Genomic DNA, 9,391 nt, shown 5'->3' with positions numbered 1-9,391 from the left:
AGTTTTATTGAGAAAGTAGTCCATATGATTCACACTCTACTCAGCGCCGGCTCTGGACGTGTGCGGACGGTGCTTTGGCACAGGTTCTCATCATTTTTTGTATATTTAGAGTCATACAGTTTTAATTTTTTATATGAAAAGGTCATTTTTGTTTTTTTGAACACACAAAAAAAGGGCCCTAATTTTTTTTGATTTGTATAAGAAAGGGCCCTAAAAATTTGTTTGTGCACAGGGCCTAAATATATTCTGAGCCGGGCCTGACTCTACTAAAGCTGATACTCAATTGTATCTGCTCGGAGAGGCCGGAGAGTAACCCTGGCTGTGATTTCCTCAGCTGTTTCTCCTCCTTCATTGGAGTCTGATTAGGCTTCCTCTCCGATTAATCCTTCCGAGGCTTAGGTACATCGGCGGCGTAGAGAGGATCGTCATCATCAAGAGGTTTTGGTTACGCCAAGTCGAGAGACTGTGAGATTTGCACAAGCACCTTTCCTCTCTGCATTTTTATTGTTGTTTTCCAAAAGAAGAAGAAGAAGGTTTAAACCTTAAACCCTGAAGCTATTAATGGTTTTATGCTAGGAGGACCCAATAGCCTAAGCCTTTTAAAACGAGAACGAGCCCATTATGAAGACAGAATATATATATGGGAAGTGATGCAGGTTTGGATATGGTGAAGTTGAAGAAGACATCTGCATAAAGCTTATGACTAGTTCTTGTGCTGAATTGTGATGCCCAGATCTTTGTTGGTAACCGGAGAAAGGCCAGAGATTCTGTTTTATGAAGCTGGTCGGTCTGTGATGGCCTAACCGCTAATATCAATATGGGAGAAACCTAGCATTAAACTGCCTCTCACTTCCCTACAGTTTTTGACCGCTCAATGTCTCTAAAACAAAGAGTTGCATTGTGTTTCCAAACTCATCTGGCGACCATACAATCATGTAAAGAAAAAAAGATTATGAAAATTTATATTTATCCAAAAGGAAGCATTCATTAAAATCTCCAAAAAAGTTACAACATGAAATGGCCACAAATAGCCAGCAAAGACGTTGAATGTAAATCCAAGGCTTGTTACATACTACATCGATAGCAAGAAGACAAAAATACTTGAATAACCCCAAACAAGACAAAAAAAAAAAAAAAAAAGTAAAGAGAAACTCTCGAAGATATTTCTCAGGGGATATTTGATAATACAACAAAACTGGTGAAGCAACCTGTGAAGGTTTGAGGTCAACAAAGTTTAATGATCTCTCCAAAAATATATCTTCACCGCAAAAACAGTTTTGTCAGGGTAAATTTAACACCCCCGATTTACAGAACTCTAGGGTGTGCTGATGATATGATTATAATAATATAAAACTTGTGTTATATCTTTAGCTCTTCATTTTTCCTTAACTTTCTTTTACCTCTGCTTGGTTTTTTTGCTCATTGGTTAGTTCTCCTTCAAGAAAGGATCGGTTCCATTAGGAGGTTCTCTCTGTTTTCTGAAACGGAAGCGATGCTAAAACTGTTGTGGTTATCAATGCTACTGCTTCGTGGCTTTCCTGGTCTTGATCGTATGTTGGTTCCCATTGGAAATGGTTCCTGCAAAATAACAAACAAAGGTGAAAAATATGAAACAAATCAAATCTCTTATTGAGTAACTGAGCATCACCACATCTTTGAACTTATGAGATCTCACTAAGAACCCATTTCAATATGTGCAACCAAAGGGAGAGCGAAATTGAGCAACTACTACGAAATGAGAACCCTAACAAGATGATGTTATCTGATGTGTTAGTAACATTCACCTGATCACCAGCATTTGGACCATCGGTGTGGAAAAGAATAGGCCGGCAACGTTTGTCTTCGTTCATTAAGCTTGAGTTCTGGAAATGGGCAATAAGTGCTACTTTTCCTTGAATTCGAGCATATGTAAGAGTTGCCACCTTCTCGCTGTTAAACTTTTCCCACTTTTTTCCATTAAAAGCCTGCAAGTTTTTTTTAAACTTTAACCAATGCTCTTCAAGAGAAAAAGCCAAAAAATATATAAAAAGCAGCAACAGAAAAGGCTGGGTACCTTATAAAATGGTACAATCTTTTCAGGTTCAATAAGGTTGATGAAAGCGTATCCCACATTGCATTTGTTCTGAAACGAGAAGGTAAAATTAGGTTAGCAAAAAAATACTGATATTGCAAATACCAAAAGCCCATTTTCTACATAAGACTATTATATAAAAAGGTAGGACGGACGCCTGCTTGCCTTGAAATCAATTGGCAAATAAAGGAAATCATACGTTCCTTTACAATGCTCGTCAATGGCGGAGAGAAGCATCTTAGAAGTATACCTAAACCATAGCAGCATTTTATAGAGTTCAGAATTGAAAAGGAAAACATCAAACAACCTACGAAGCTAACAAAAGATATATAACAAGGAATAAAGGAAAGACACTGAATCCACTTACTTATTAGGAATGTTTTTAAGCATCAGTGTTGTCCTGACATCATCCCCACGTAATATACGGTCAACATCAAGCTCAAACAGTTTCTTGTCAGCATGACTAGAGCTAGACTCGCTTCTACGGTGTGAGAGATTCCTGTATCGTTCATTAGGCGAGTCAAACGAACCCGGCATTGAAACCATTGGGTTCCTCCCGGGGAAGAGATGAGACAACTGTTGGGGGGAGATCGCAGTACAGCATTTGGGAATTTATATCCATGCGATTCCCAGCAACATGGGAAAAGGACTTGTGAGAACCAATTTCCATGGATGTGAGGGTGAAGAGCCAGGAAACCCCATGCTACCATGAGAACCTATGTGGAAGCCAGGCGATTCTAGAGATTCAGCAACATAGGCTTGTCTTCTATCCCAGAAAGGCGAGTTTAATACGGGCGCAGATCCAATGTGGTGGTGCACAGGGGAAGATGCCATATTCACCATAACAGGAGGTGCTCTAGAGAATACAGTAACAGGTGGGCGCTGACTAGTAATGCCGTTGAGGTGAGACGGCGAGCTAGGCCACATCATGCCACCTGAAGGATTTTGTTGCTGAGTGTTAGAATTGCTCCATAAATTAAGGTTAGGGGGGCGGGGTTTTTTGGTTCATGGGAGACCCTATGCCTACAGTCAAAAGACCACAACAACTAAAAGTGAGAAAGAAAAAAACAATATTATGTATGACAGTAGAAGAAATACTAGCACTCAGTAATTGTGCAATTCTGTTGACATACACAACGAATGTTTCAGCCACTTTCAAATTCAATTTCAAACCCAGCACAGTTATCTGTCTATATGACTGCAATTAAGAACATAATACTAATAATATTTTCCCAGGATGACAAGTTTTACACCAAGAATGCTTTTAAAAAAAGTTGTCTACAGAAACAGTACCTAGAATTTTCATCGCTGTAGCACATTTCAGATTCCACTAAAATTGTAAGGACCATCCTAACAGTGTGCTACGGCAGACATTCTTCTTAAACTCACAATTGTCAACTACATATCATCATTATTCTTCGACAAATTTATCAAAACAGTAGCAATTTAGAGATAAAGAGCTTACCCCCTCCGTTAAAGCCATCCACTCCACGAACATTATGTAACATAAAGGCATCATTTGCTTTCGAGCCATCACTGACGACTTCAGAAAATGCTGTCGAGGACTTATATGGACTACCATTTGTAAAGTTGTCGAGGTACTCTGAAAAAGATGAGGATGAAGGTTTGGCATGCTTTGGATCCCCATATTTGAATTGTCAAAAGGGTGGACATGCTCCTGAATTCCGGGCTTGCTGGCTGAGATGACGTTTGCCGAAGGTGGAAATCCAATAGGAATGCTGAGACTCCTATGACGTTCAATGAAGGAGTTCACAGGCGATCCAACAGAACTATGACTAATCCCCATAGGTCCACCATCAATGGAGGTTGAAGGAATTATTCCTGGGAAATGTCTCCCTGACACAGAGATATTTAACGGCAGTGATTTTGAGTATCAAGATGACAAATCATTCAATTAAAAAAAGAATTACAAATGCTGAATGCAAAAGCATACCCATGTGCCCAGATGATGTATTAGTAAAAGGCATTTTAGGTAGAAACCCTTCAGCATCATGTGCAACAAACTGTGACATGTACCTGAAATAAAGAAAAAAGAATGGGTGAACCCCATACATCAACACAACTGGCATCCTCGTAAATACTTAACAGCAAAGCACATGTTCAAATCATTTTGATTTAGGATTTTGTATTCATTCACAGCCCACAAAGGAATATAAACCAGGGAGAAAAAAAAAACAACCAGTCACCCACCTTTGACTCTCTGGATAGGTTAACGCAAGTTTAAGCTGCTTCCCAGCAACCTCGAGTCCATTCAGGCCACCAAGAGCAGCCTCTGACGCTCGGATGTCAAAGAATTCTATATATCTGTGGGTTATCGTGCATGGTTCTACGAATCTGCAAACCACAGAAACATCATTAGAATCTACCTCAGAAAAGTAACTAAACGGAGCATCTCAATATATCAACCTCTTTGATTTCTCCATACGATTTGACCATTCGATTGAGTTCTTCATTTGAAATAGACGAATCAATATTAGTAATCAACAGGGCTCCTTTACTGGCGTCTTTTCCTGAAGGAATTTCCTGGAGCCAAGAAAATTGTAAGATAGATACAAATCAACATAAGTCACAAATACTGTCCACAGAGCAAAGACAATATATTCATAAAAACAAGGAATCATACCTTAGGGATAGAATAACGAATATCAAGTTTCGTTCCTCTTAACAGCTTATTGTGGAGTGCTCTCGCCGCATTTTGAGCAGCCCTTATATCATAGTAGGATACCATGATAAAACCACGATTTTGCAAGCTGTATGAAGAGCCTGGATGTCTCCAAATTGCTGAACAAGTAAAAGTATTCTCAGTACGAAGTAATCAATTCCAGATTATATAAACAAATCTGTGGGGGGGAAACGCTGCTGGAATAAGGTACCTCAAAAAGGACCTTCAGCTCATAGTCTTCGACATTGCTACTGATATTTCCGGCCAAAATTGTTCTGGATGGAATTTCCGCTCGATGATGTTCGCCAACAGAATTATTGCGGCCTCTCTCTCCGTTTCTGGGGCCCATAGGAGGAAAAACATCTCCATCTAGCTCCATGCCACCAACACTGCTGAAAAGGTCAAAATCATCTAGATCATCTCCACCGGCACGAGATTTACGCCCAACGTCACCCATCACTTCTGCAAAGAGGTCATCTTCATCTGGCAGAAGATTTCCAATAGTTTGCGCCTCAATTTCTTCTAAAGATTCAGGGGTTCTTCCTCACGGTGGGTAACAACTGTGTTCGCAGACATAGGAGATAGCATATCACTTCTCTGTAACCGTACTGCAAAAACCAAGAATTGGAGACGCAGTCAAGTAGTTAAAGTACAGTAAGTTAAAGGAGAAAGAAGAAACAAACTTTCACGATCGTCTATGATGTACTAGATTAACAAACGGCGTTTCTTTACCGTAGAGGATAAAACAAAATCAACATAATAAGTAACAATTCATAAAAGTGAACCAGAAGCTTACGTTTTCTACTAAATGTATCAGACAGTGAGCTGGAAAATAAACTACTTTCCCACTGGCTACCATTTGTGGTGTTTCTTGCGTTAGGGCTAACAGAGGGGTGCACCCCAGACAAGCTAGATTGTGGCTTCAGCTGGTGACTTTCAGGTGTCCAGGAACTCTTGGCAGATTTGAAAATCTATCACGACCACCTTGGTTTTCAGGAATCAGGTCTGTTTTCAGAAACCCAAATTGCCTCTGCCAGACAAAAGAACAAGTATACTTGAGAAACAAAAAGAAAACAGTTTTAAACATCATAGAAAATAGTGGCAGATAATGTGACAAAGATGGTGCTACACAGTTAAAACCCCATGGAAAAAAAAAGTTACCTCTGAACTAATACGAGTATCTTCACGAAAGTGGGAAGGTGTTGATACACCTCTCTGTTCCATTATATCAGACGGCATCATGCAGATGACAGCAAAATTTGGAATAATAAAACAAAATCTCTTTTGTAGCTTTTTAGTCTTTTTCAACGGACCATATCACTTCCCCTGAAAGATGAACAACCAGTTTTAGATTCAAAGCCAGTAAGTCTCCAAAAGAAACAAAATCCACTATTCATTGCAAAGAAGGATCTTGCCAGACAAAAAAGATTAAGCAAAATAACTCAAAGGACACAAAAAAAAACAACACAAGAATTCAATTAGAACTAAGCAAAATCAAACCCTAAATCCAAACAAAGTCAGCAACTTTACGTACTCTAAGAAGAAGTTCAATACGAAAAAATCATCTTAAACCTCTCTCCTTAAAGCGGAGTAGAAAAACACTGGAAGACAAAGATTAGGTATTTCAAAAAGCCATAAGAGACTACAATTTCGCCTAATTCATGATCCTTGTTCAGCTCATTATATGCAAACAGGGAACCAACTCCTACCTAATTCACAAACTTGGGCACCCAGTTTAACTTAATTTAAGAAAATAAACCTAAATTACTCACCAGCAAATAAAAAAACAAATACAAAGAGCTTACCTAATTTACAAACAAACACATTACGCTTCCTCCCAAACATTTTTTCCACTAAATTAAATTAAATTTAAAAAAAAGAAAGAAACTTGTGAAGAATGGATCTCGTGAAATTCATTACCTTGAAAAATAAAAGGATGCACGAAGAAAACACACAGCAGCAACAGCGATGTTCGACAGAGAAGAAAGAGAGAGAGAGAGAGAGAGAGAGCAGAATAATTCGCCTTCTCTTTTATCTTCCTCCTTTCCTTTTTGTTTCCTTCTATCCAATCACATCCATCGCAGAATATTTAATTCACACAAATCAATTAAAATAACCCCCAAAAAAAAGTGAATCGGTGTTTCTAATTTTTTTTTCTTTTTTTCGAATTTCCTCTCCTCTCACGACGCGTTGTTTCCAACGAATAATCTATGCGACCGGCGGTAATTATAATAGTTCCGGCGATACTCTTCCCGTCGACGTGCGATTCCGGTTGTCTCTCTAGAGAGAGAAATGGAGAGGAGAGAAAGAGTTTTTTGTTTTTGTTTTTTCGGTTAGTTGGTTTAGAGTTTCGACTAAAAAAAGAATGAGAGGAAAAAAACAAATAGAGTTGAGGAGAGGAGAGCACTCTTCTGTGTTGGATGTATCGTGGATCTAGTGGTTTCGTACGATATTAAATCTGGACCGTAGATTATAACTAAAACTGACAAAAATTACGGTCTCACACGAGAGTCTCGACGGCAGCGAGCAGTCGATGAGCGCGGTTTTGTAACCAAGGAGCAGCCTATTATTGAACATGTGGACTATTTGATTTTTTTTCTTTTCAAAGTGTGATTGTTTTTAATCTACAAACTATTTATTAGAATATGTTCAAATGAAGTTAGGAAATTACACTTTACTATTATATATGAATGAAAACACGAATAAAGTTGTTAGTTTTAATTGATATAACCTCTATAAATTAATAATTTTATTATATTGATAATTTTATAAGTGTCATTTTAATTCTTGATTAAGTTTTTTCTGTAACAACTTGAGCGAAAAGTTGATAAGAATGTTTTTATAGTTACACTCTGTTGAAAGAATACAAAACAAAGTCTGAAACTATAGTTGTGTTTACAAAAAAAAACTACTCCATAGTTTTTATGTTACTAAATAAGCTTTTTTTTATCAACTGTCGTAAAAACATTGTAATTTTGAAGATAATGTTTGGTTGGTTGGATCAATACTATCTTAAAATGATTTTTTGCTCACTATATCTCTTTCTTTTTATGACTGAGTGAATTAGTTTACTCGTGATCCACGGTTGTTATCATCCGTGTTTGGATTTTTTTATTTTACAATGAAGTGCACAACAACAAAAACTGATAATAAATATCCTTGATTGTGAATTTTTATTTGTTTGATGGCCAATCCTTCCACGCTATCAAATGAGCATGTGCAGGTTCGAACAACCAAATAGAGAAAACGAAAAAGGTGGTATGGGGAAAAAAGTCATCCACTATTGTATTTTGCCTTATTATTTCAATTGTAAAGTAACAATAAATAGGGGAAAAAAAAAGAATAGAGGGTCATGTAGCATGCTACAAAAAAAAAAGAGTCATGTAGCAAGTCGACCGTGAAAACATCTCCAAATAAAGTTTGCAATATTACAAATTTAAACTTCGAAGGTGATTATTTCCGAAAATAACAACTTCAAATTAAACTTTAAATATTTTACATTTTGCATTATAGTCTTTTATTGGTGAAAAAGTAAACAAAAGTCATAAAATTTTATTTAGCAATAAAATATATATAAAAATATTATACATAATACTCCATCCGTTTCATCAAGATAGACTTTTTTGAAAAAGTTTGTTTCACAAATATGTATTTTTGTGTTTTCTATGAAAAATTGTAAATTTCAAAAATTAATTGACTTTATTGAATTACTATTGGTTAAAAGTTATTGAAAATTGAAAATTACATAAAACAATACATTTATTATGGTTTAGTTAGCGTGTTTTCTTAATATGTGTGAAAATACTAAAAAAATTATATTTGTGGAACGAAAAGATATTAATTACTATTAGTAAGATAATACATTTTACTAGCATATTACATGCATTTTGAAATAATAGCCAACTTTTTTTTTTTTTTTTACTTGTAGCTTACAAGCTAAAATTGTTGAAATCGTGTGTACTTTTATTAATTGATGTAATAATTTTGTTTTCATATAATTTTATCCTTGTGTATTTTGCTTTATAAGTTGTATTAAATGTGCATTTTAATTTTTTGTATAATATTTTGCTTTAATGTTATTGATATATTTGTATTTTGCATAAGATAAAAAAATAAAAAAATTAAAATGGTAACTATAAAAGTTAACAAGATTATTTGAAATAGATAGCTGAAATGATTTTAAAATATGGAACTTTGAAATTGCTTTTGGAATATGAAAAAACTTCATATTGGAAATTTTGAAATTGCTTCTAGAGATGCGGTGTATGATGATATCTCTCATCTGTCAAATTAATAGTTAAACAAAAGTTTATATTTATGTGTTATGTTGTGTATAAATGCATTGCTTAAAGATTCATGAAGTGTTTTGTATTGGGATCTCCGTCGAAATTTTATCATTTGATTTCGTAGAATACAAAATTTATATATTATTCTGAAAGTTTCAAATAGAGTATTTCCCCTCCCGCTTAATTGCAGATGTATGAGTATTTATAAGATAGTAGTGGTCCACTGTCTATAGTATAACGAGTAGATGATTCACATAAATACAGTAGATGACTTGAACCGAGCTAAGAAGCTGAGCTAACTAGTCGATGGAAACTGAGGGTTGCGTGAGAGAGAGGGTCACGTCCCATATT

General features: G+C 36.1%; 1 pseudogene; it reads right to left on the bottom strand.

The window, feature by feature from the left end:
• Positions 1 to 1,141: 1,141 nt before the first annotated feature.
• Positions 1,142 to 7,077, bottom strand: LOC125594383 (annotated as a pseudogene).
• Between the last annotated feature and the right edge of the window lie 2,314 nt (positions 7,078 to 9,391).

This window comes from Brassica napus (genome assembly GCF_020379485.1).
Source record: "Brassica napus cultivar Da-Ae chromosome A6 unlocalized genomic scaffold, Da-Ae chrA06_Random_7, whole genome shotgun sequence".
Taxonomy (NCBI): domain Eukaryota; kingdom Viridiplantae; phylum Streptophyta; class Magnoliopsida; order Brassicales; family Brassicaceae; genus Brassica; species Brassica napus.
This window is presented reverse-complemented; position numbering and strand designations above follow the sequence as displayed.